The sequence below is a fragment of the Anas platyrhynchos genome, chromosome 1, assembly GCF_047663525.1.
Source record: "Anas platyrhynchos isolate ZD024472 breed Pekin duck chromosome 1, IASCAAS_PekinDuck_T2T, whole genome shotgun sequence".
Classification (NCBI taxonomy): domain Eukaryota; kingdom Metazoa; phylum Chordata; class Aves; order Anseriformes; family Anatidae; genus Anas; species Anas platyrhynchos.
The window spans coordinates 145,829,988-145,853,971 of NC_092587.1; the positions used below are offsets into that span (position 1 = coordinate 145,829,988).

Genomic DNA, 23,984 nt, shown 5'->3' on the forward strand with positions numbered 1-23,984 from the left:
TCCAAAAGTGAAAGAGCTAAGCTACATATCAATCATGATTCTAAATTTGTATTTGCTTATAGATACATTTTAAAGTTAAATTTTGTAAATAAAGATGGTGACTTTGCAGTTGTTGCAAACCATTAAGGAAAATACAAACTGGAAATTAAAACAAAACACTTAAAGACCTCTAAATTAGCAATGACCTTCTCTCTTTTAAAGTTTTCTTCCCTGCTTTATGAAATCTTTGTTCTACACTGATCCTCTGACTAACTTCTATCAAGAAGGTGATGGGATTAGTAGATGCTGACAAGCTTTGTGTTACTCTTTTTAACCTGGAGAAGTCTCTACTCTTAGGGTACATTTTCATCTTGACAGCACTAGGCAGCAGGAAGCTTTTATTTTTATTTTTATTTTTATTTTTTTATATTTTTTTTTTTTGGCGGATTCACACCTCAGATTAGACCTGGAGACCTGGATATATTTTTAACACGTGTGTTGCTCGTGTATATTTTAACTTTGGCTTACATATGTAGGGTACACGTTATAGTGGGAACAGAGTGGTGCAAGCCTTTTCACCAAGGTGACCTCAATGTCAGGCAGCACGAAGGGACAGCAAGCACAGGCCACCCACCCCATCCCTCAGACACGTTGGTGCCCTCCCTGCACTATGCTAAGCCTCTGCTGAGCCAGGGCCAGTTCCTGCACCTGGCTCACATGCTGCCCTCTGCCCAAGGGAGATCCTGGGGAGCTGGCTGCGAGCATCCTGGGTGCGAATGGAATGCCTTGATCGGGAGGAAGGGTTTCCTTCCTGGAAAATGTACTGCAGGGAAGGACAGAGGTTTTGTGCAGCTGTCACCTCCTGATCTGAAGCTGCACAAATATGCTGGATCTGCTTCACTGCCTGGAAGGCGTATTCCCCCTCTGCTTGCCCAACTTGTAAGTATTCAGTGCAGGGGGGAGAAATAAGCTTTGTAGCGCCAAGAGTTTCCTGCCTGCTGGCAGAAACCCTATTCCCAAGGGAGGCTTTGATGTATTTCAATGAAAGTCGGGGAGCTAAGTGGAGCTGATAATCTGCCCTTTTGCATGATGCTCCAGAAGTTACCTGAACACTCACTAACTTAGGAAACAGTGTGGGCTCTTAATAAATAAGTCATGCAATAAGCCTTGTACCATTTATAAGTAATGAAAGTGGAATGTGCCTGATAGCACAGATCCATTGGTTAAAAATAATGCTTTAAAAGGACACTGCTACAGTCAATAGGCCACAAATATGAACTTTATTCTTACCCCTTTGTAAGTGTGTAGGTCTCATAATATTAACTTACGTGTTTGAAGAAACCTTATCTTTCCGTAGCAAATAAAGCAACATTGGTTTTGTGAGGAAAAAGAAAATCCAATATTAGTATTTCTTCAGTCATGAGCTTTCCTAGGGAATAATAAACAAGGCATAAATCAGAGAGTGATATAAAAACAAAATTAATATCCGGATTTTTTGCTAGGTCATTATAAAACACAGAACTATATTTCTTTTCATGATTTGAAAAAGAACTTCAGGTTACTCACTAAAACTGTAATTTCAGACTTTAAGGCATGTACGTATGTCCCTTCTGAATGTGATTTATGAAAGAAGCAGTGGGGTTTTGTGTCTTCATGAAAGAAAGGCACTTCATTTACTGTCTTCTGAATCTGATGGCTCCGTGTGTAAAGATATTCTGGCACTATCAAAGGGCAGCAGAAATCTGCAGATGAAATACAAAGACCAAAAGTATAAGTAAGAAGTACTTTGAGAGTATGCTATTATTTGATTATTTAGCAGCTGAAATAAATAAAAATAATAATAACAAATGTGTAAATATTTACATTTTTCCTACCTAATAGCCTGAACCTTGTGGTAAAGTCAAAATTTCAGACAGAAAACTGGATACATTTGGTTGTGAATCTTTGATTAAAAAGAATGGCTAGATTAGTGTTGAGTGGAGGTGTCATTTTGGAAAAAAATGGGATGCATTTTATAATATTTCATATGATTTCCAGAGTTCTATTTGAAAACAGAGTTACTTTTATATGGTAAATGTTTTAATAGTAGGCTTCAGGAGAAAATAGAATATGTTTATTTACTTGTCACTTTTAAAAACAATTTTATAGTAACACTTTGAAGAACTATTCAAATTTACTGTTGTAGTATGGTGAGTAGACGAATATGGGTTTCAAGATGTACTTTCCCTGTTTTTATAGTTAAGAAATTAATAATAATTAAAAAAAATAAAAAATAAAAAAGAACAATCCTCACCTTCCCTCATGCAACTTATTTGTTGAAAATAAGTATAATCATTTTTGAATGAAATTATTCATTTTTTCAGTCATTCTGCTGAAGAGCAGAGAGTTTTATAGGCATACTTTGCTGGCTGTAGTTCAGCAGGATGATTGTTCTGTTAAAACATGGGAAACAAAAAATATCACTATTCAATAAAGTTTTAAAGAAGATAACTAATGACAAAGGGTGTCATGTCAGCACTAAATTTCTGAAAATGAAAGCCATCTGTCCATTATCCTTTCACTGAATCCAGCTCCATGTATCATTTTGAAGTGTTCTGTCAAGCTGCATCAGTCACCTCTTGTTATGCTGCGCCCATAACACGCAGAGACATAGTGCACACTGCCTAGAGTTGTGCCTGCCCCTGCCCAGCCTTTCTATAGTTTACTGAATGGCCAACTTTCCATCCATGTTTTTAGTTCATGATCCTGCAAACCTTAAGAATACATTTTGGTTCCAAGGGCTTTAATAAATTCCTGCTCTGTCATTTCCTGGGCAAACTCCCACTGACTTCCCAGGAGGTTTGCCTGACTGACAACTGATTAAACACAGAGTAAAAGCTTCAGGGTTCAGTCCACTATTTTCAGTGTGACTAAGAAGAACTACTTACCTTTATACAGGAAGGAAATACATGACATTAGGTCATGCTTCTGCAGGTATTTATCACTAGACCTACAGCATACAGCTTTGAGCAAGTGACATAATTAATCCACTTCTTTAAAATAGACTCACATTACTTTAATACAAATGCTGTGTTTTTCATCTTAAAACCAGTCTCATTTAAAAAACAATGTTAAGGAAGGCACATATTTTTCCATCTTCTTTTCAGAAGAAAAGTGGCTATTGTGTCAAAAGGTTTGAAATGTCTTGCAACATAAAAGGGGAACAACCTGTGAGGAAAATTGTCTTATCAGAAAGTTCTAATTGCTATGCAAGAAGTTTTGATATTTTTGCAATATTCCTTTGCATTAAAGAAAGAAAGATGTACTCTTGCTTGTGATGGATTTTCAATGGACAAATTCAGTAAAAATAAAACTTTAAAAAATGTGCCTATGTTAAAACGAAGATTAATTTGGCTTTAACTGTAGGTTATATAGGCTCTCAACACCTCTCAACTTCTTCATATGAAATAAAAGAAAGGAAAATAAATTTTTAAAAATTGCTCTTTTGGAAAGTTCTACCAGGTATGTGGCTAATGAAATCATGAGTTTCCACCGTAATTTTCTTAGGAAGAGAAACCCTACAATGAACATAGATAAGATATTTCAAATGTTATTTATTTGTCTGTAGTTCATCATTTTAGGTTAGATGATAATGAGAACAGAATAGTTTTAACAGAATATAGTGGTAATTACACTTATCTTGAACCCCAAGCTATTTTGTCAGCTTTTAGAGTCTAATGAAATGAATGAAAACTCAAGTTGTTGTAGTTTTCACTGCCAGTTTGAGCACCATTAACTACCCTTGATCAGCCAACAACACATTGGATCATTTTGGGTATTGGTGTACTTTAGAAACTTTAAACATTTATCAACTTTAAACATTTAGAAACTCTATCTTTTTTCCATGTGAATTATTTTAGACTAGGAATTACTTTAAATATCAAATACCAGCTCCAGATGAGAACCCATTGTGGTCCTTCCAATTAAAATAAATAAATAAATAAATAAATAAATGTAATCTTACATACTGCATTGAAAATCTACGTATACTTGAATCTGTCTTCCATGTAACATGTTTATAGAGCGAGCAGTACAAATTTAAGGATTTAAGGTTTATTAAAATTTGTTAGAAACTGTGGTTGGTACACATTATAATGTTAGTTATAAGGCAAAACAAAATAAAACAATAACAACAACAACAAAACAAACCACCCACCCCTGCTTTAAATCTTTAAAAGCTTCCTGTTCTAGGGCTGGAGGCACTGAAATGCCTCCCTATGTTGCTGTTTTTCTCTTTTCTTTGTTTTGTTGAAATATTTTAAGTCCCTGAAAAAAAATAGTTACTTCTGTTATTGCTTATTGCCAAGTGCAAAGGTCGACTAGTTCAGACATTATGAATTTAATTTTTAAAAAGATATACAGTGGAATTTAATGATAGATATTTTAGAGATACTTTCTTCATTCCCTTCACTGTCCTTTTTGTATGTGGTACTGTTAATCTCTATTTTCAGTATGAATCAAAGCATTATCACATTACGGCTCAAACACAGTTAACCTGGAAAAAGCCTTGGAAGGGAATATTAAGCCTTTAGAAGACTCATCCTGCAAAGTGCAATAAAGCAATGAGAATTACCTTTAGTCATAAACTGTAAATATTTGAGAAGCCACCAACCAACTAAACAGGTAAAGAAAAAAACCCTTGCAAACTTTTAAATTATCGTCTTTTAAGTATTTGGCCATAACAACCATTTGCTGAAAATACATTTTTATTCATGAAGAGCACAGAGGATCTATCTTTATCATGGAGCACCACTCAGTAGTGAGAATGTGAGGCTCCCCTTTGCATGTTCTCATTTCTGGTAGGCTCACCTACCTGACAAGAAACCGCTGTCTTTTGGAAAAAAAAAAAAAAAAAAAAAAAAAGAAAAGAAAAAAGAAAAAAAGACAAGAATAAAATCCCCAAATGGATTTTAGACTATAAAGATCCATTATTATAATTTAGGCTGACCATCTGCATAAAACAGATTGGATGACCCATAATTATCTTAATCATAACTTCTGATCAAACTATAGTATATATTGCTCAAAAAAGAGGTCTGTGACCAATTTGAAAACAAGTGATGGAGAAGCAACTATATCCATTGTCAAGTTGTGCTCATTACTGATTATCCACAGTGACATAACCTGTATATTAACTCTCACTTGAATTTGCATAATTTCAGCTTCTAAATACTAAACTGAAGACATTACACATGGTCACATTACCTTTGATTTCCAATCTAGACACTTGAGATTGCAGCTGGCCAGACTATTCATTCTGAACAGTCATCAGATATGACTCTTTTCACTGTTTATATTTGAGAATTGATCCTGATTTTTATGGATTTGTAGTAATTGCTTAATGAATGAGAATCTTGGACATATTTGAGCTGGATGTTATTGTGCAAATGCTGGCTTCAGAGAATTTTTCCTCGCTTCACCATTTAGTTGCAACACCTCCATGTTTTGTGTGTGATTGGTCACATTATTAGCTATTTTAACAAAGATGTGACATGCATAAAAGCTGTAATTCCTGCCTCAATGAGCTTATGAATAAGTCTCTGATAGAAATGTAACTGTGGGGCATGACAAAGCAATAGACCAGAGGAAAGACCAGCAAATACAAGACATAGCATGATGGATTGTTTCTGTAGGTAGATTAAAGGGGATACAGAGAACCTGAGGCTGTTTCAGTTACTGATAGGCAGGTTTTGTAAGAATAAAAATAGAGGTTTTGGATTAGCATAAAGAAGACACTGTGATTTGGGGAGTGTGGAAGAAAACATAGATATAATTTTCAAAACAGCCACAAAGAGACTGTATGAAAGCTCACATCTTAAGTGCAGACTTTACAAGGGTAAGATGAAAAGAGCCTGTCCATAAAAAGCACTACACAATATACAGCAAAGAAAGCTATGTATACAGCTTGCCTACTGACAGTGCCTATATCTCATAGTTAGAGAGGCCCATAGAGGGAGTGTGAAGTGGCTACACTCCTAATTTAGGCATCCTCGATAATCCCATAATTACACAAGATGAATTCAGGACCTTGTGCCTTTTAATAATGCAGCAGTAGCCACAATCTCACCCTGCAGGCAGAGAGGCACAGAAGTGTAAAGATCAGCCAAGGCTTCAGCACATAACCTCCCCCTCAGCTGGGCTCAGAGGCTGATCCCGCTCTGGAGGTTTTGTCCCACTCCACAGGCAGACTGTGCTGCCTTTTGTGACGGAAACACACTAAATGTGTCACTAGGACAGGGACTTTGCTACTGGATTGGCTTTGTCCTTATGTTACATGACCTCTCCTTGCACCAGCTGCCTGTGCTGGGTGATGTATCTGAGGTGCTTTTAAAGCCAGAGGCGTTCACACTTGCTCTTTTTCTGTCTTGAACTCAGAACATCTCCATCCGTGAATCATGCACCCAGCTGGTACAAAGTGTCCAGGTGGCCAGGTGGAAACAGCCTGAGTGTGGCTTTTGGTTGTTTGCCTAGAAATAATGTCACACATGAATTTCCATCTCTGCTCCGATAAAAGCACTTCTCCAGGTGAATTAAAATTGATTGCATGAATATTCATAGGCAAGGAAAAAACATTAGTCTGTACATAACAGGATTGCACATTCTTGTTTGCAAATAGATTTTCTTAAATATTAACCCAGTTCCTCTTGAGACGATAAAATCACCACTCTCATTTTTCCTCTCTCCTTTAATATAAATCTGCTTACCTCACATTCCCGTGATATATTTCCACTGATGTGTCCCCCATCACCACGGTCGTCAGTGCACTATGCCATGCTATAGAATGATGGCAGTATGGCAGGCCTAAAATTGTTCTTATGATCCTGTTTCATACAGGAAGCTGACATAAAATGGCCTGTCCAGGATGTTTTGAATGTCTGGAGCAGAACAAGGAGTTAACTCAGATCTCCCACTGCCCCTGCCAGTGTCACCTCCACTAATTTCTTATCGAGTCCAGGATCTTCTTTGACAAGACCTCAGATTTTTCTCTGCCACTTTGTTCTGCCAAGGGAAAATAAATAAAATGTGTTTTTAGCCTGCTATACTAACAAAGCTAAAGTTATCAATCTCTACAGATTTCTGCTGAGCAGTCTTTTTTGAGAGGCAGCAAGCCAGAGTTATTGTACCAAGCAATACAAGGAACAAGTGGGAAAATGCAGATAGTGTGGTGTGCATAGAAAATATTGGAAGATGTTGTATGTATTGCAAGGGAAGCAAGATGTCCTGAGATTTCATTTCAGTACGTTATTTTGCCCTGAACCTGTAATTCACTGCATCATGCTTTTTTTTTTTTTTCTTTTTCTGGATTATAGCAAAGTTAGCTATCACTAACTTTTTTTTTTTATTATTTATTTCTGAAATTTTACTAGTCTTCTGTAAGACTAAAGAAATTAAGTTTATTTTAAAAGAAGGAGAGGATTTTCCCCAATATCCACAGCTTGCTCATGCTAGAGAAGCAAATAAGGGCAAAAATTCAGAAATACATCTCTCAGATGTATTTCATCATTTCTCTCAGATGTACATCAATACATCTCATTATGTAAGTGATAGCAGGTTTGAAGCTGCATGTATGCCAGGCAACAATGGTAACCTGTAATGTCATTAATGACACACTTAGAACCATATAAAAGAAATGTAATTAAAGTCACAACATAACTACATGCGTAAAATGTAGCAATAACATATTACACTATTTTTGAACTCATTTTTTTTCATAAAATTACAGAAACATAATTCACAAATGTAAATAAATTTATCATTGAATCCCTGGTTCATTTATAATAAACCCATCAAATGCACCAAGAAGTCTTCGTACTGCAAACTGAGTTCTCTTTAGAATCTCTGAGAAGTGACAGGAATTTACAGACTGATACCAGACAACTTTTATTCACAGGACAATCATCTTTTCCCAAAAGCAGTTCCAGAGAGAAGTTCCAGAAAGAGTTAACAAGACTGAAAAGCCTTATAAAAATGAAAAGTGTTTAATTCAATGGAGTAAAATTTCAAGATTTTGTTTCATTTTTCCTCAACCGTAAACTCTACAAGTTATAAAGAGACATTTAACTTGGGGTAAAGGAATGAAAGGATCAATATCAATTTAGGTTTTGAAAAAATATTTTTGAAATTTATAAATCTAAAATCTAAGCTAGGTATAAAACTCAGCCCCTTAGCTCTAATCTGCTTTGATCGGTGATTAATTTATTTTTACCATGATGGGCTTAATAGTATATAGGTTGTTTACACTAGCTAATATAAATTCAGCTACGTGGGTTCCAATGAACAGATGTTCTAAATCTGCAATGTTGATGAGAATGCTCATTAATAAATGGATAGATTTATTCCTGAAAAGTGCATTCTGGCATTTGTTTTATTTTATATATATATATATAAAATTTTTTTTAGATTCCTAATGGAAGTCTAGTTCCCTTTGTCTTAAATTAAATGAAATTGTCTCAAATGTGTCACATGACAGACTATAGCAATAGCAATATGATTGTAATGAAGGAGCTAAATACATTCAGTAACTTCCTGACAGATTTTATTTTTTCATTGCTTGAAGAGGTATTTGTTATAGCTTTTTTTTTTTTTTTTTTTTTTTAACTTAATCAGTTCAAATAGTTGAGTAAAACAAAAATGAAAGAAAAATACCCCCATAATCTACTGAATAATAATCCCATGCGAAAAAAAATAATACATATTACAGGTGAAGGAAAAGACAAAGAGGGCTTTTAAACATAATTTTAGGAGAGGTCATCTCAACATTTCTACTTTACTTGACTGAAGTGGTCTGTTTAGAGTATGTTATGGAAAATGTCTGACCTGTGAACTAAACCAAGCATTCTGCAAAAATTGCGGGATCTTTATTAATGTAAATTAGCAAGCCCAAATATTTTGTTGCAGAGGGGTCAGTCGGAAATGCTGTAATCTAATTACTCTTCAGTTTCATTTATGTGCACAGACGTTTGCTCCTGTAACAGGGAAGACTGTTTCTTTTGGCAGCTGCCACAATGTGGAAGCCGACAGTATTTGCCGGCTGATAATAGGACTAATGTGCTGGCGCCCTGACAGAGGGCACAGGAGGGCATGCTATTAGATAAGTGTTTCTGCTACATTACCCAGACAGCGTTGCCCTTCACAGAATGTCCCAGCCACTGTGCGGTTTGATACCGCACAGCTATAGAATGCTAATACCAGCCTAATTATGTATTTTGGCTTCCTTTTTGGCAATGGTCGGTGCTTAAGCAAAATTTAGTGCCATCTTATATGCTCCTACAGCTGGATAATTAAAGGGCATCTCAGTTTTCAGAACGGGAAACTAATGATATGAAGATCAGTGGCTATTTAAAGAGTTACTTGGTGTGCTCAGGGAGTCCTGACAATTAGGTCTGTTTTCAGACACAAAATATATTTGGTAACAAAAGGATGGCTGTTTGCTGCAATTTAGCCAAATTTCTTCCTCCCAGGTTAACCTCCGTGTCACACAGGCTTCCTTGTGCTTTTCGTAGCAAAGAAAACTCTGTTGCTTTTACGCTGAATTTGCAGGGCGCACAGTTTGAACATGTGACAAGCAATATGTGATAGAGCGTCAAGAAGCTCAGAATCAAGACTGCATTTTCACTAAATGACACAGACCGATAGCAAAGGAACAACTAGACACTTGCTCCTGTCCCAGAGGAATACGATGTTCCTGCTGATCAATTTAAGGAAGTCTCTGTGCAGTACAGGATATCTTAAAATGAGATAAATCTGCAAAGAGGGTGAAAGTATTAACTTGATTTATGGACCAGCTTTCTACCTTGTCCTCATGGGCACCCAGCTAGAAAGTTATTTTCAGTTCTTACCTCTTAGTGAATATCAGCATAAAGATGTCCACAGGACTCAGCTGGGAGCTGCTGGTGTGTGAACACCCCCTGAACACAATGTGGGCACTAGAAGCTTGCTGACTTGGCCTTGAATGTATGAATGAAAGCCTGGATCTCAGTCTCGTGTCAAGTGTGAATGCAAGGAGCAGGACTTCACCCACCACACACTTACAGTGGGGTTAGTATTAATTTAAAAACATGACTTTAGCAGCATGCGACGCTTCTGCATTCATATTGCTATGTCAGGAAGAGGAACAGAGGGCACACTTCTTTCGAACCTCCTGTTCCCTGTGCTGCAGCAAGGGCAAGACGTGCTGGCATCACATTGCTTGTGGGCAGGTGGCACCCACTGCTGCACCCAGGGGAGCCTCTCGTGGCCTTAGAAGGTTCTCTGGCTCCCAGGGAGCTGGGTGAGCCGCGGGTGACAGCCCGTCATGCAAAGCAGCTGCTCCTCCTGCTCCCCTCACCGGCTGGCTCCCGACCCCGAATTCCAGCGGCATTCCAGCCCTGTAATGTTTACACGGAGGGAGGGCTGGCAGCGTGGGGGAGCCAGGGCTCAGTGGTGCACGCTCTGCCTCCCCGCCACCATCTGCAGGGAGACAGGCGGCTGGAGCGGGCAGAGGACAGGATGGCTTTCACCACAAAATGGTTTGCCTGATGACAGGAGTTACTATGCTCTGCTTTCCAGTGGCCCGATATCTATCTAGAATATAAATAGACTCGTATCTCCCCTTTACTTCCATATGGGATCCACAGCATGTGGCGGTTCAAGTGACAAAAAATTCCTCACAGGATGTTTTGTATGTCCTGGATCTAGGTATGTGTATTCATGGCTATAACCCATGAGGAGGCTTGGTTCCAACTGATCTTAAAGTAGCCCTTTCTCAAGCAAAACTGCTAGAATTAATGTTATAGCTGGTGACCTCAGCTGTTCAGTCCCACAAAGAAGTTTCTAAAATAATTGCTCTTCTGCCTTCTTCATTCTTATTGTTTGACTTCTGATCTATGGCTTACTGGAAATAGTAAGGAATAGCCCATCAGTGCAGCTAACCAAAATTCTTTAATTCGGATACCTATTAATGCTATGTAGCTTATTTGGCATTGATGGGCACAGTATGCAATTTATGTGGTCAGCCCTAAGAATCAACTGATAAAGTATTTTATAACTATATATTTATTGACAGGAAGTCAGGTTCACTAATTCCCTTTGAAAGGAGGAATCAGTGAGTGCTTATCCATCCTAGAATGGATAAAAATTACTAGGAAAGCATATCAAAAATAGAAACAAAGGCACCATCAGATAAGCTCTGACAAAGCACTATGTTTGAATACTGTTACATCAATTACCAGTTTGCATCATGCTTAACAGCAGTCAGCATTAAAAATGAAAATGCATTGATTATCGTACATATTCATTTACTCACCTGTGTGCCTGAGAATATTAAAAAGAGAAGGATAGATAATGAGGGACCACACTATCTCATTTTTAAAGTTTTGCCTTGTGGTTTTCAAAAGGGAAGCCAAACTCCAGTGCACCTGTGACCCGAATAGTGGAAGGGGTGTAGAGTTATGGGGGCCACTCTGATCTCCGTACAGCACTGCTCCTGCTCCCGCTGCTCCCTGCTCCTCTGTCCCTGTGAATCTGGCAGCAGCTACAACCTCTTGAGCAGATGATGGGTAGTAGATACAGAGATGGAGATTATGGCTAACAACTACAATAAAAGTGTCTGACTCAACATTCCGAGTCACATTATCAACAGCCCTAGTATTGGGCCCCTATTTCAAATGCCCGCATTTTCCAAGCGGGAACATTTTTTCCCAGCTAACCTTTTAAAGAAAGCGCAGTGTTTAGAGATACCCACATCCCTGAGAGCCAGGCTCGCTGCCGTATAAGGCTGTGTTTTGCAGCGGGAGCCAGGAGTGCTCCCTCTCTGCCCAGGCCCCTCGCAGCCGCCCCAGAGTGGGCTCCAGCCTGGCTCCAGCTGGGATCCAGCAGCTGGGTGCAGGCCCCTGCTGGGTAGCACACCTACACAGCCAGCTGGTCCCCCAAAATTCACCAGTTCAAACCCAGCACTCGCTGCCGCTTGTGCAGCAGTGTTTACTCCTGCAAAGCACAGGGAGGTTGGAGGATAAAACAGAGACATAGCATGTTTCTGAGTGATACTCCGTCTGGTGCCAAAAGTGCTACCATAATGCCACTATTAAAGCTCCACACCTCGCACTGTCCTGTACTGCTGCTAACAGCCCTCATACTGAATGGCTTGGAAGTGAGAGAAGTTTTTAAGTTCTTTTTGCAGATCGCACAAGGTAGGAGAAATCACCGGGCACAGAGATTTAGTATTTGTTTTGCACTTACTGAAAACAAGACATCCGTTAACCCTGGCAGCAGTCAATAAGGTTTATCCCCCCAAAAAGATGAAATGTGACATGCTTAACTCCCCAAAACTACTGATAGTATTTCAGAATAAGATCTGTTACCACATTGTAGGTTTCTGAGGTGCTTTGTCTTGTTTTGTTTGCTGTCTTGATGTTGTTGATCTAATTCTATTTGCAGATAACAAGGTTAGATAAATTTGAAGGTTATATGAGTTGAAAGTTACGCGATGCAGTTTTCCTGGCCCAATAGCCCTAATCAGAACTGAGAAAGGGAATAAGCCATTTATGAAAGTAGAATTCATACTTCTCAGCCAGCTGAAACTGGGAGCAGTTTGTTCCTAGATTTATTTTTTTAATTGGATACAGTTTGAGCAGATGCCTGCAAGAGCCATTACATAGTAGCAGCTACTTAGAAGGACCCTGGAATTCATTAGTGCTGTTACAAACAGATATTTAAAGGGCTGAAGTCAGTCTTTTAATAGACAAAATGGCTGTAAAAAGACACAAATATATTTATCTGTCCAATCCTTTATTTTATTTAAGTTAAATTGACATCCAGAACAAAACTTACAGGAAATATCAGCATACCCATTTTCTCTTCTGCTAGACACTGAGCCACTGGAAGAACATTGTAAAGTTCAACACGAGATAATTTCTTCCATTAGAAATGCTTTTGCACTTCCTCTTCTGCTGTAGTAATACTATTTTATCATTTCACCTACAACCACAGTATCTAATCCCCATTGCCTTGTTCCAGCCTCTCTGTTTCCTTGCCTTCAGCCTTCTCATTCTTGGCTTGTTCTCTCTGATTGGACCTCGGTAACTTCTCACCGAGAAGTTCAACATAGACCTGCTCTCACAGCTTTCCTCCTCTTCATCTGTTCTTCAGCTCCTTTTCTAACTCCATTGTTGCTTTGCATGTTCTGGTGTGCTGACTTCCCCTTGCTGTTTGCTGTTCTTGCCTCAATTTTCTGTTTTTCATCTTCTAACAGGGTTCAGGCCATCCTGTCTCTTGCCTTCTACCCGCTTTCCAGTTGTTCTTCCCAAGAAGTCTCTTGTTGAAGAAATTGCCTACATATTCAAACACCTTGCTGCTATGAGGAGTTGCTTCATCATAGCCTTCCTGCAGTCTGGACTCCTGTGCTATCTCCTCCTGGTTCTTTTATTTACTCATTGGAAATATTCTTGCTTCTCTCCCACCTTCTCTTTGTACTCCATAGATCTCATACTATGAACTAGCATTTACAGTTAGTCTGCTGGCTACTGTTCCTTCCCTAACTGTTTAATTCATATTCCATCTCCCTGGTAAAATATTCCCAATGTGGTTATCTCATTTGCAAACATTATTAGATTAAAATATATATTTAGTTTATATTTAGTTTCAGAAGTGCAAAACTTATCACACAAGTAAAATACTCTAACATACTACCTATAGTGTATGTTTACTGTTGTACTTGGATTAAATCAGAAATGTTCTGCTGACTACCATAGGTACTATAATGTTAATGTACAAACAGCAAAGGGTATTGACCTTATCTCAAATGGTAGAGGAGTGTTCTTTATCATCTATTCATGCTTTCTCAAAATTCCCTTCTCTGCTGAAGATACAGGCTTTAAATCTTTGAAAAAAAAAATAAATAAAAAAATAAAAAATAAAAGTTTTGCACAATTCTCTCTCAATGGCTTTTGCATGTTTGTATTGCATGTTTGGCCCAATCTTACCACATTAATTAGTACACAGTCACACACTGTCTCAGATGGGAGGCAGAAACCGATAACTGAAAGCTGTTAAAAAGCAGATTCTTTAAACTACCTCCTACCTGCTCCTGAGTCTGTAAGCACTCTTTCTCTGAAGTCTAACAGCCCTAAACAGCCAATGACCTATGCTAATCTATTTGCCTTTCCACTGGATCATAAGGGACAAAAGTAAAGACTCATTCAGACTCATTCTGTGGTGGTGGGTGAGTGCCATCAGGAAAGCGCTGCCATTCCTGGCCAGCCCTCACCTACAAGGTTTCATTTCCACAGACATGCAGGAGAGGCTGGAGAAGGCTGGTGTGCAGACCTAGCTTTGATGCAGAGTTAGGATATGGCCAGAGCACACAGGCTGGCTCATAAATGTGGAAGTGCTCTGAGGTCTGGTAATGCGGGTGTAACTACAGCCATGAAATTGCTTCAGCTGAGGTGCAGGGACTTTCAGCAACCCCAGGATTTCAGCTGTTATTCTCCACCTCTTCCTCCAACTTTCTTTGGCCCACTCAGGGCATTCCAGCTATTCTGCACCATGGTGAGGGTTGCCCCTTGGCCAGTTTGGCTGGCTCCCTTCTGATCTCTGACCTCCTAGATGAAGACATAAGAGAGTAGTCAGCAAGACAGGATGCAGGCTGAAGGTCAGCCTGGATATACCTATCTAAGCACCCAGGGAATGACAGGGTCACTTGGTGGCCAGTAGCTATTACAATATTTAGGAAGGTCACAGAAGCCCTGGAATATCAGCTTCACAGACTGAAACACATGTTGTAATAGTCTGAAAACCGATATCATGAGAGAGAAGCCAGGACCCAGGTGCGACTTTCACAGTTGAACCCTGCCAAAGTGAACACATTGCACATAGCAATTTGAGTAAAAAGAGGGAAAAAGAGAAACTCAGACATAATCTTCTTCTGGGAAACAGGAAGCTTGCTTTATTACATTTCGTGTGAGTGACCTTGCAGAACATTTCTGTATTGCAGAGTGTAAGACTTCATGTCCTAAAAAGAATCAGAAAAGGAGAGGGGACTACATTTTGCCTGGGGTAGATGGCTACTACAGTGTAGGGAAGCTGTGCCAGCGTATGCCACAAAGACTTTGGATCAAGGTTTCCTGTGACCGAAAAGCAATGCCAAACTTGCACTGAAAAAGGACTATCCCCAATAGGGAGCCCAAGACACGGGTACAAAGCTGATCCACACTGCACTCAGCTTCATCCTCCTGGGAGCAACCTTTGCTGGCCACGGCCTGCACGACCTAACCCACCTCCTCCTCCTACTTCTGCACCGCACAATTCTTTCAGCAGCTTCTCTTCTCTCCCCTCTGCCGCCTTCATTGAATTACGGGCAGATCTGCCAGAGGAAAGCAGGTCTGTCAGAGTGTTGCTGAAACAGGCCTGCGCACCCCTGCCCGGGGGCAGGCACCCCTTGGGCCCGCTGGCCGCGGTGGGGCGGCGGGGCTGCGGGAGGCGGCGCGACGCCTTGTTTACTACGGGCCCCGGCGCTGCTCCGGCCGCCGCCTCTGCCCCCATTCGTTCTCGGCGGTGTTTGCTCGCTTCTGCCCGTCCCCTTTCGGGGACCCAAGGGGATCGCGGTGAGGGCTCGGCTGTCTTATCGTGGAAGGCAAGAGCGGTCCTCCGGGGCTGCCTCCGCCCGGCCCCCGGAGCAGGAGCAGCGCTGGCAGCAGGAAAACAGCTCGCCTTAACCATTTCCTTGCGGAAGGAGGAACGCTGCCCTCAGTGCCTCTCCCCAGCCCGGAATGATGCCAGAGCTCGACCTTTTCCTGATGCAAATCTGCTTATCAAGTACCTGACTTGCACTTAAGAGAAATGTATGTGTGGGGTACCGTGCAGACTGTGCCTCCTCATCTTTATACAGTGCTTTTATCAGGATATGCGGGATTATGCGAGCAGTTTACACACACATGCAAATATACAGCAATGCAATTACAAGCTAGAGTGCATAATGCAAACAGATGAGCCACCCGCAGAACTGGCAGAAGACAAATATCTGTTTTAACTGCTGGCTCTTTTCTGAGGTACCAGTAGCACAGCAGTCACCCAGCTGAAGCAATGGAAAGAAACACGTGATTCACCTTGGTGCATTTCTCATACGTCACAAATTCTTCCCTATCTGAAATATGAGGGGCCAGAACTTCCTAGGAATCCTTCTGCCAGGGCTGTCCTTGCATAACAGAAGTATCTATGTGTGGGCTGCGAAATAAGCTCCCTACTTCTACCTGTGGATTTCTGTTCCTGGCCCCAAAACTACGGAATTCTCTGCAACAGCTTGCAGTGTTTTTAAGGGCATATGAGAAAATGATCCTTCAGAAATACCCTAACATACCAGCTGTTAAAAATAATAAAAAATAAATAATAATAATTAAATAAAATCTTCAAATATCCAGAGAAATATATCTTTGCGTAAAACAGAATTCATCCCTTGGTATATAATTTGTACAAAGCTAAGATAGCATGCTTCTTTACAGTCATATTTTATTTGACAACACAAATGACGAGAAACAGAAAGCCCACTGCAGAAGTCAGCCTTGACACATAATGCCAGTGCAACCAAGACCCCCTCAGCTTGGGGGGAGCATAGGGATGTCAGCACAGGGAGCACACATGTCCATGTGCAGGATTTCTCTGCTCACCAGGTCCGGCTTTGAAGAAAAGCCCTGAAGATGTTTTGCTTTGTTCCTGCATTGTATTTTTAGACAGCATAATAAGAGAAGCTTAGTCCCTTTTCAGCTGTGCTAAAGGACATGCTGATTCCCAAGCTGAGTGAACAGATACTCTCGTATTAGGAGAGATCAGGAAGAGTGCTGATTTGCAGCCCTTTCCCACTGCAGTCTTAAGCAAACAGAGTTTAATTAAATCAATAATGGTCAAAACTACTTTGGGCAGAGAGGACTTTCAGTTCCTTTAACGGTGATGAATCCACTGCCTCTGAAAACAAAAACAAAACAGAAAGGAGAAAGTCTGGGGATTTTTGCTAGCCCTAATCATTTAAAATAGTTTTGTTGTTCTCCTTATTTCAAACCGCTCGGTACCGCCACAATAGCTCTTTGATATCGGACACTGATATTGATCTGGGTGCATCTGTCTCGCTCAGCAGCTGATAATGACAGCACACGTGATTTCCTGTTATTGAAGCCCCACAGACATTTCTGGAGCCAGAGCTTGGCAGCTCCGGGGATCCTTTCCCATCAGCCGCCCAGTGTCCAATGCTCTCATTGCCTTTCAGCCGATGTAAGAAGGATACGCTGCAGCCCCGCTGAGTTGTAAACAACTTGTTTACCTCCTTCTCAGTGTAATCTGTCCCTGCTTCTATCGGCTCCTGTGGCATCAACAGAGCATTAAAACACCCCGAGCTCATAGGCTGATGTGCAGAAAACAACTCAAGGATCCTTTCCCAGCTCTTGCTTTCTAGGGCACAGGAGGTTATTTATACCTGTTGTCTCCAGTCAGCCAAAGCAGCCCAGCTTTTGCATGTGGTTAGCTTTGAAGAAAACTAGTTTGTGACATTAATTCTTCTGGCATGACAATATAAGCAGTGTGGGCATGCTGCTGCTCTTCCTGCAAAGTTGCATTTGGGTCAGGCAGAAAGAAGCACCATCTTTTTTTTTTTTTTTACATGCTGCTTACATCTGAATCAAAAAAGCAGAAAGTGTGCATGATTTTATATCTCCAAAGTGAAGGGAACACCAATCAAAATTGCAGCAGAAGGCTGGTTCATGGGGTAAAACCCTGTGGATTTTAACCTGCATGCAAGAGTGGAGGGGAATTTGAAAACATCCGAAAGTCTCGAGTCTGTCCCCTCCGTATTCCTGGCCAGGACTTTGGAACAACGGTACAAGAAACTGACCTAGAAACAACTTCCCTGGGGTTTGGTGCTGGGCACTGAATAGGAGTGACTGGGCTCTGTGTGAATGTGCTCACTTTGTACATGAGCTGCAGAGCAGCTCTCAGGTGCCCTCAGAGAGCGTGATCCTGCTCCTCTGGAAATGGAGGGCAAACCTCCAATCAGGTTTGGGGATTTTAAGAACTGACGGATACTTGAGGCTGGCTGTAGCTCACAACACTCTGCACCCAAGTATCTGAGGTGCTGCAGCACCTGTGCAGGGGGAAATTTTCCCAGTCAGTGTCCCATCTGCAGAGCAGAGGATCAATAACAGGCAACTATTTTTGGAGGTGCTCTTTGAAAACTTGTTCTGAGAAGTAATAGGCTTAACATAAGTGTCTTTCTTTGTATTTTGTAGTACCTGCTTAAAATGCTATTAAAAACAAACAAACAAACAAACAAAAATCACACACACACACAAAAAAACAAACCAGCAGTTACTTTTAGTTCTCATGCTTGAAATAGAAACTCGATTTTGATAATTACCAGCTTCTGTCACCCTAATGGTGACACAATAATGTCAAGACTTTTTGATATTCAAATTGAACTGGAGCTCTTGTAAGATCATGGCAGTGTATTTAGCGGAATAACCTGATCAGGGTGATAATCCAGGCAACCTCATTTAGGCATTGCCTCATCTCAGACAGGTGTCCCTGGGAGAGGGTGGATGGTGGGGGGGAGGGCAAGGAAGCATCTGATATGGAAGAACTGAATTGCCTATATCCTCCGGTGTCTCAAAAAGGCGAAGTGCAAATTTGTCCCTCAACAGGGCATTTCTCTGATAACACTTTTGCAAGGAACTCAGAGAGCTCAAGAGGGTGATCCAGTCCAGATCCAGTTAGGCATCTACCTCTTTGGTTGATGAAGAACTGCCCAGGATGCAGTATAGCATGTCCTGGTATCTCTTCTGGCTGCCTGATCAACAGAAAGCCATGATATCCTGCCCTCACCTTCAACATCTATCTGTATCAATATCACCTATATCCACTCTACACCTTCCTTAAGGGAGGTTGTGATGAGGATGGGGTCGGCCTCTTCTCCCAGATAACTAATGATAGGACTAGAGGAAATGACCACAAGTTGTGCCAAGGGAGATTTAGATTAGATGATTTCAGTCACCTGGAGGTGTCTTCAAGAAAAAAACAGTCTCATGGCTGACTAAAACTGTCCCACAACAGACATATTGCTGAGAGGACAGGACTCACCTGCCCAAAATGCCCCAAACAGGCAAAGTAGAATCCTAATGAAATGAGGTGCTCACAGGGCTAGATACACCCTGGAAAGAAATGGACTGGAATACTGCCTGGCCATCAGATGACTTTTAGGCAGCATTTGTACAAACTGGATCTTGTCTATGTCGTTACAGCCATAGAAACAGCTTGACTAGAAGTAAGAGAAAGAGAATTTTCCAGTTTTTCTTTCCATAAGTTCATTAAAAGTCTGCTCATTATAGCCAGCACTGAAATGCTTATCAAGGTCTACTTCAGACTCAACAGCATCTCCATTATGACCTGAATTGCACAGTTAGTTTTCTCTCTTACCTGGACCACGTAAAATGAAGTTATCTTCCTCCAATTGCAGTTTATATGGTAAACAGACCTATGATTGAGACTATGATGTGTTTAGTTCTTTTAAAATAACTAAATGTGGTTGGGAAACTATTTTCACATTTCCTTTTTCCCGTTCTCATTATGATCATATGCACATGAAAATATTAGAGAAAACAGTGTGAGTCTAAAGGTAGAAAAGTACAGACAGTAATAACATTTTCAGAAAGTACAGACTCATATGATTCCTAAATGTATTCTGCAGCCAGCTCCTAGATAGTAAATCATTACCGTTGCTATTTAGTCAGACTATGGGTTGTAAAAAAAAATATTTCCCCCTTTGTTGTAAATAATAACTTACATTCTTTTACTTGGTGCTAAGTCTGCTTCTTTAAAAGAAAGGAGAAGAAAGGAAAAGAAAACACATCCAGCCCTGAAGTTTTGTGTGTTTTGGTTTTGTTTTCTTTTGTTTTCTGTGTGGTTAGGAGTGGTACATAATAAATTAATGATAGGAAATTGCAGAATAGATGTATACAGGTCAAGGTCACTTTGAGCATAAATCCACGGTGGTCTAGAAGTTGTACATTTCATGCTATCTGGCTTATACCACTTTATTGATTTTTCACTCTGAAGAAAAAAGAGAGAGAAAGTCTTTAATAGATTTTTATATCCGCAGTCTGTTCTAAATCCGCCTTTGTTCTGATCTTCCTGATGTTCCCACACTTTCATGGCAATAACAAAGTCCTGCTAAACTGCAGTGCTGTCCTAACACAATGACTTGAAAACCAATGGCCGTTTCAAGCTCATGAAAAACATTTGCTAGAATAATCAGAGAGACTCTAGTGTTACAATAGGTCTGTGTGAATAGCCCACAGAGCCAAGAGGGGATGGATAGGAAAATCTCCTTTCGTCTGACTCAGAAGCAGAAGCCCAGTATCACCCGCTTTCTCCACCCTTCAGTATACATATCAAGAGAACTGCAGTGCGGTGTAGAAGCCTGATTAACCCGGTAGAGCTTAGCCATAATGCTATATAGTGATTTAGATACAATTGAAAATTAGTTCACCATGAGGTTGAGGTTGAAATGGGTGCCCGTGTGTTGGTTCCAGTTTCTGAATGGAATGAAAACAACCCTGTTACTGACCATTGCTGGATAGGGGTAAACCTTTATACCTCTACAGCAGTCTCTGACTTTTGGAAGGGACAATTAGCAGCAGGGAGCTTATCTAAAAGGAACACCGGTAAGGCTGCTTGCTTATAAAGGAAAGAGAAGAGACCATCTAATGAAAATCACTGGGCAGGTTCCTTAAGGATCTGACCACCAAAGGAGGATTCGCTGTATGTTTAAATAACAGATTTCTTTGAAAAGATTTTTGGTAGTAAATGGTTAGCAGAGAGGGTATTACCCAGATCACTTGTCTGAAGAGATAGCCTTTTTATACGTCAATGTTCAAATAGCTTTAATTTTTACTTAGCTCATGTAAACCAAGTAAGGGTTTTATTGATATTCTGTGGGAAACTAATGACAACATTTGAATGGAAAACTACTTTTTCATGGATTGGAAAACTTTTTCTTTTAATCTCTTTTAGAGAAATGGAAATAAAGTACATCATAGATAATCAATCTTTATGAAGCTTTTTAAAAATTATTATTTATTATTATTTTTTCAGGAAGCTTCAAGCATCCAGTTGAAGGTTCAGCTGTTAGCTATTCATTTTTCTTTTCCCCTGTTTTCTGCAATTTAAGCTTAATTTCTTTGACTGCTCTTAAATATTTTTGTTCAAGCTTGTCAAACGGAATCATTTAATGCTCCTTGAGCTGAAAAGAAGGGAAGCATGTGAGTCTACTTTCTGACACTATTAGTAGTACACCAGTCATCATAGGGCTAAAAGCCAAAAAGCACATGTCCAAACACAGGGGTTCTGGAAATAGTTGAAAGTAAGAGAGAGCACCAGCTCCCCAGCCATCCCGTTGTCACAACCCAGGATGAAGGCTGAAGGAAGGGGACTGGAAGTAAGCTGGGCCACACAGTAGTCCACTAATGTCAGTGCTAGCTGCTACCACTGACAGTCTTCCCCCTAGGAGCAGGGAATGTAAATTAGCTTGCACAGCAGCACCACTGTTACTTGTTTTTGTGTTCCGTTTAGAGGAGAACTACTGTATTGGCATTTATCTCTTTATTCAAAATAAGCAACCGTTAAGTGCAGGAACACATGGTATATGAAGTTGACAGAATTATTAGTACATTGCCTAACATTAGCTTTTATTTTAAAAACAAACAAACATTTGAAATTACTTTAAAATTCTAGCATATGGGTTCTAGATATGTTGAAATGTTGTAAGTGCAGGTTAAAACAATACTAAATGACTAAATGACTAATTTCAAGATGAAATAAGGTGTCCTTTGGGTAGTTTCTGGATCAGTAGGAGGTGAAGCGCTCAACATGTGTGTGGTGTGGGAATATTCATATATATTTAGTTTATATCACACCTGTGACAAAGCCTACCAGGAGCTTTGAAGTTTATCCTGAATAGCTTGGCAAGGTGTGCCATCATTCAGGTTTGTTGGTGATTTGACTTTGGTGAATTCAGATTTTAAGGAGAGAACAAAAAGATTGTCTTATGTGAGGACAAATTTACCTAGCACTCTGCCAGTCAAACAGCAGAAACAGCAGCGAAAGTTTAAGAGCATTTATAGCTACTTTCATTTTATCTCACAATTTTTTCCTTCTATCCAGCAACTTTAGAATACCAAAGAATGTGATGGAGAAACTGGCCATTGGAGGAGGTCCGCAAAGAGAGACATCCACATTTCTTCCAAAAGCTTTGGAGATATATTGGCAGAATATGATGTTCAAGCTAAACAAACTCACCCCTAGTTCCACTGCTGATTGTTGATGGACCTCCATACAGCGCTCCACAATATGATCCAACTGCAAATGCAATAGGGTAATGTAAGATCAAGCTAACTGGTTGGCTGGGGCTTTATAGACTATGCTGACTTCCTCAAATAAAATTTTAACAAACTTTTCCAATCCCTAGAATCAAATCCAAACTTAGACTTAAGAATTTAACATCTTTGGCTAATGGCTCACCATCCTACACAATACTCTTCTTTCAATGTATTTGCTAGTGAGAACTGCCTGTCCCATTCTGCAGACAAGTTATTTCCTACACAAAATGCCTCCAAAGTGGTTTACTCTTCCTCTTGACCTTGACCTAAAGACTGATTATGCATTTTTCATTATACAACTGACAGCTAAAATGCATAACATTATGTTGGGATGAGTCAAGTGAATGTCTTGAGATCTTACCGTACTTCTGGTTTTCTCTGTCCTGTTCTCAGGGGCATGATAGACACAGCCTTGGTAGCAGCAATGGTGGAACATTTCTGTATCTAAACCTCGTTCTTCATGATTAGAGCACCTCCATCTGAAACCAAAGGCACCTTTCTTCCTGTCCAAATGCTCTGGCCACGCAGCTAAGAGGCAGGTACAACCAGTTGAACTCCCCAGTAAGAGCAGCTGCTGTTCTTTCTGCCAAAGCCATTGCACTTGGCATAGTTATGAATTGGGCCTCGCTGATGATATGGGGGGGACGACAGGGGCAGGGGGAAGGAAGGGCTGTGATTCAAGCTTTGGCAGAATCTGAGCAGATTTGGATAGTCACATTATCTGAACTCAAACAAAACTGCTAGCAAAAAGGTGGTGCTTGTGAGCTGTCTGTGGCTAAGGTAGCAATCTGCATAAGTCTCAGACTTGAGAAAGTAAATTCTGTATAAGCAGCAGCCCACATTTGTACTGTTAAATGCATTTGCTCCAGCAAATGGTCATACCTCCAAAACAAGGGCTGCAAAGAGGCATGTATTCCCAGTATTGCAAATTTCTCCTTTTCTACAGCACACTGCTGCATTCTCACTACCTAACATTTGCCAAGGGTCACCTCCTGTGCACTTTTGTCCCTAATACCTACCAGAAGTAGAGTTTGAGGAAAACAAGAACCCGACCTGGACTTTATGTGTGAGGGAACTAAGCTGGATCTCTCCAAGACAGGGGCCACAAAGGGACTGACATTTATGCAGTGTGACAGTCAGGGACCATGGGATGAACTGTGACACTAAATTATCTGATAATATGGACACAATCTCACTTTAGGAGTTTTTTTTTGTTTGTTTGTTTGTTTGTTTGTTTGTTTTTTTTTTTTTTTTCCTTTTTAATTAATTAATTTCACAGAATCACACAGAATCACAGAATTTCTAGGTTGGAAGAGACCTCAAGATCATCGAGTCCAACCTCTGACCTAACACTAACAGGCCCCACTAAACCATATCCCTAAGCTCTACATCTAAACATCTTTTAAAGACTTCCAGGGATGGTGACTCCACCACTTCCCTGGGCAGCCTGTTCCAATGTCTAACAACCCTTTCAGTAAAGAAGTTCTTCCTAACATCCAACCTAAAACTCCCCTGGCGCAACTTAAGCACATCCCCCCTCGTCCTGTCACCAGGCACGTGGGAGAACAGACCAACCCC

The 23,984-nt window shown here is 40.3% G+C and overlaps 1 long non-coding RNA gene across 1 annotated transcript; it reads right to left on the reverse strand.

Annotated features, from left to right (window-relative positions):
- Nucleotides 1-1,286: 1,286 nt before the first annotated feature.
- Nucleotides 1,287-7,192, reverse strand: LOC119715662 (uncharacterized). The gene is made up of 3 exons (XR_005262947.2): nucleotides 6,723-7,192; nucleotides 1,546-1,721; nucleotides 1,287-1,408 (listed from the first exon to the last, which is right to left on the reverse strand). It is a non-coding gene; the product is annotated as an uncharacterized lncRNA (long non-coding RNA).
- Between the last annotated feature and the right edge of the window lie 16,792 nt (nucleotides 7,193-23,984).